This window comes from Lithobates pipiens, unplaced genomic scaffold (assembly GCF_037356315.1).
Source record: "Lithobates pipiens isolate NorthernLeopardFrog02 unplaced genomic scaffold, aLitPip1_a1.2 Scaffold_19, whole genome shotgun sequence".
Lineage (NCBI taxonomy): Eukaryota > Metazoa > Chordata > Amphibia > Anura > Ranidae > Lithobates > Lithobates pipiens.
Window position 1 is genome coordinate 43,485,868 of NW_027507764.1, and position 4,644 is coordinate 43,490,511.

A 4,644-nucleotide genomic window follows, 5' to 3' on the forward strand; every position below is an offset into this window, starting at 1 on the left:
TTCCCGCTGAAAAAAAAGCCACACATATATAAAATATATATATATATATATATATATATATATATATATATATTTATTCAATATTCCTGAATTAACTCATTGATGATTTTTTAAGGTGGACCTGTCAGTGTCAGGCTAGAAGTGTGAATGACAATTGTTATTCCCGACTTATTTTTAAAGGTATCATCTATGTCATTGTCATCTTCTCTGCTTAACTATTTATTGGACTTTGTGTTAACTTAGCTTAGTAGATAAGGCAAAGCTGTGTTCATGTCAATCATCCAATCATGTGCGAGCAACAACCCTATTTTTTTTTTTTTTTGTTTATATTTCCCTTGCACATGATTGGATATTTAGAGTGAAAAAAGCTTCCCATAATTCAATAAGCAAAATGAACAAACACTGCCGAGTAGTGGAGATTAAACTTTCCAGTGAATGTTGTTTGGAAATTGCAGCTTCCATTCAATGGTTCTCACACAGGTATCCAGCCTCATGAACTATAGAAGGGAGGGACGCTCCATGCAATAAAAAACGGCAACCATTTCTTATTGTAAAGAAGCCAACCCCTTTAAGAAGGGGCAAAAATGAATGAATTGCTCTTAATCTAACGAAGCACTTTTATAGAAGAGTCGCATTGCCCCCCCCCCCCCCCATGCTGTTCCCTTTAAACATTCCCTTTAAAAGAAGTTTCAGTTGATTTTTTTTTTTTTTTCCCCATATAAAATGTTGAGCAGTTATAAATGAAAATATAATTAAAGATATTTATTTTTCAGAATAATTATGCACCGTCTCTTGCGGCAGCCTGGATAATCATGGTGGCCTGTGGCTCCGGACCCTGGAGTGGTCCAAGAGCGTTCAAATGTGTATTTTCAAAGTGTACAGAACATTATATATGACTTACAGCAATTTTTTTTAAATATGTATCAAAGTATTTTCTTACCGCTTGTAATTAGATTGTGCTCCGCCTCTTGTAGATAATGTAAAATAATTATGTAGTATTTGTGGTATATTTTTATTGTGATATTATTATTAGTACAGAACATGTGTTCAGTGTTTATTAAAAATTTATATTGTGCAATCAGAATGCTGAATCTGCTTCCTCATTTCCTAATTTAAATGTGTGTGTGGTTATCTTCTAGGCCAGTGTTCTCCAAACTGCAGCCCAGGGGCCTAGATGTGGCCCTTTGCTTGGCTTTATCTGGCACCATTTTGTCCACAGATACCAATAATGGGGCACAATTCTTCCTAATGACAACACTGAAGGTGTACAATTCTTCCCAATGACACCAACAAAGGTGTACAATTCTTCCCAATGACACCAATGAAGGTGTACAATTCTTCCCAATGACACCCACTGAAGGTGTACAATTCTTCCCAATGACACCAATGAAGGTGTACAATTCCTCCCAATGACACCAAAGAAGGTGTACAATTCCTCCCAATGACACCAATGAAGGTGTACAATTCCTCCGAATGACACCCACTGAAGGTGTACAATTCTTCCCAATGACACCAATGAAGGTGTACAATTCCTCCCAATGACACCAATGAAGGTGTACAATTCTTTCCAATATGGGATTATTTTCCCAATGGGTTTTTTTTTTAGCAGCAAAGTAATTTAGTCAAAAATAGTATTTTTTTTTTGTTTTTTTTGTTTTATAAAAACCTTTTTATCATATTAAACTTAAATTAAAATTCATGAATTTGTTTAAAATGTGAGCTCTGGTTACATATTGGAGGACATATTTAATCATACACAGCGATATTCACACAATGGATGAAAACGTTACATTACAGAATGCCATCCACATTGATAACCAACGCATTTTGACTCATATAGTTGTGGTCTTCTTCAGGGGAGAGTTTCTTCTAAAAAAGTTATATCAGAACACTCAGATTTCTAACATATCATAATGTGCAAGCGTCTACATACATGATATTAGTGTATTTACTGCTACAAAGTAGAATTGGGGGAAAAAGAAGTTTAGAAAGAAGTTTAAAAGAAGTTACCGCAATCCAAAGGCCTCCATGAGCCATCCCCAATTCCTCTCAATGACACCAATGAAGGTGTAGAATGCCTCCCAATGACCCCAACAAAGGTGTACAATTTGTCCCAATGAAGGTGTATAATTTCTACCAATGACAGTATACAATTCTTCCCAATGACACCAATGAAGGTGTACAATTCCTCCCAATGACACCAATGAAGGTGTACAATTCCTCCCAATGACACCAACGAAGGTGTACAATTCTTCCCAATATGGGATTGTTCCCCCAATTAGTTTTTTTTAGCAGCAAAGTAATTTAGTCAAAAATAGTATTTTTTTTATAAAAATGTTTTATTGTATCAAACTTAAATGCAAATTCATGAATTTGTTTAAAATATGAGCTCTGGTTACATATTGGAGGACATAGTTCATCATACACAGCGATATTCACGTTATAGAGTAAAGTTTTATCAGAACACTCAGATTTCTAGCATATAATGTGCAAGCGTCTACATACATAATATTAGTGTATTTACTGCTACAAAGTAGCATTGGGGAAAAAAGTGTCCTATAACCAGAAGTTTAAAAGAAGTCCCGCAATCAAAAGGCCTCCATGAGCCATCCCCAATTCCTCTCAATGACACCAATGAAGGTGTAGAATGCCTCCCAATGACACCAACAAAGGTATACAATTCCTCCCAATGACACCAACGAAGGTGTATAATTCCTCCCAATAAAGGTGTACAATTCCTCCCAATGACACCAATGAAGGTGTACAATTCCTCCCAATATGGGATTGTTCCCCCAATTAGTTTTTTTTTAGCAGCAAAGTAATTTAGTCAAAAAATAGTATTTTTTTTTAAATAAAAACCTTTTATTGTATCAAACTTAAATTCAAATTCATAAATTTGTTTAAAATATGAGCTCTGGTTACATATTGGAGGACATATTTCATCATACACAGCAATATTCACACAATGGATGAAAACATTTCATTACAGAATGCCATCCACATTGATTCCCAATGCGTTTCGACTCATATAGTTGTGGTCTTCTTCATGGGGGTGTTTCTTCTAAAGAAAGATATATCAAAACACTCAGATTTCAAACATATGTGCAAGCGTCTACATACATAATATTAGTATATTTACTGCTACGAAGTAGAATTGGGGAAAAAAGTGTCCTATAACCAGAAGTTTAAAAGAAGTTCAGCGATCCAAAGGCATGCATGAGCCATCCCCAATTCCTCCCAATGACACCAACGAAGGTGTACAACTCCTCCCAATGACACCAACGAAGGTGTAGAATTCCTCCCAATATGGTATTGTTCCCCCATGTTTTTTTTTTAGCAGCAAGTAATTTAGTCAAAAATAGTATTTTTTATAAAAACATTTTTATTGTACCAAACTTAAATTCAAATTCATGGATTTGTTTAAAATATGAGCTCTGGTTACATATTGGAGGACATATTTCATCATACACAGCGATATTCACACAATGGATGAAAACATTACATTACAGAATGCCTTCCACGTTGATACCCAAACGCATTTCGACCCATATAGTCGTAGTCGTCTTCAGGTGGGTATTGCTTCTAAAAAGATATATCAAAACACTCGGATTTTCTAACATATCATAATGTGAAAACGTCTACATTTATGATATTAGTATATTTACCGCTACAAAGTAGAATTGGGAAAAGGAGTGTTTTATAACCAGAAGTTTAAAAGAAGTTCAGCGATCCAAAGGCCTCCATGAGCCAACCCCAATTCCTCTCAATGACACCAAGGAAGGTGGAGAATTCCTCCCAATGACACCAATGAAGGTGGAGAATTCCTCCCAATGACACCAATGAAGGTGGAGAATTCCTCCCAATGACACCAATGAAGGTGGAGAATTCTTCCCAATGACACCAATGAAGGTGGAGAATTCCTCCCAATGACACCAATGAAGGTGGAGAATTCCTCCCAATGACACCAACGAAGGTGTACAATTCCTTCTAATTTCACCAACAATGGGGCATTATTTAGTCCCACTGATGTCGGGACCTTTCTACTCCCACTGGCACTAGTCTGGCCTTCCTAAAGTGCGAAGGACAGTAAACTGGCCCTTTGTTTAGAAAGTTTGGGGACCCCTGTTCTAGGCTAATGATAGTCTTAAAGGGAACCAGAAATATATAATGTAGTGCAAAACCACTGCATGATGAAGGTCAGGACGAACCTTAATGGCTGAACACAGTTTTGCAAATTGGTGTTCTCAATAAATAAAGAACGTTCGACCCGGAGAGAAAAAAGACATTATAACATTCACGTTTGTCCCCTTTGACAGAGATTGAATGTACATGCAGTTTCACAAGATGAAAAACTGCAAATATTTTGAAAATACACCCCGAAATATAAAACTAAATGTAAAATCTTTTTTTTTTTTTTTTTTTTTTAAATCCTACCTAAAACACTAACACCAACACTAACTCTAATACTTACACTAATCTTTAGGCTAGATTCACAATATGAATTGCCTATGAGTCGCACAGGAACGCACACTGCATTTCTGTGCAATTCACATGCGATTCTGTGAGATGCAATTTGAGGCCGTTCATTTTGAATGTTTGCCGTACCGCGCTCTAGTGTGAACCGGGGCTGAATGGGCCCAAATC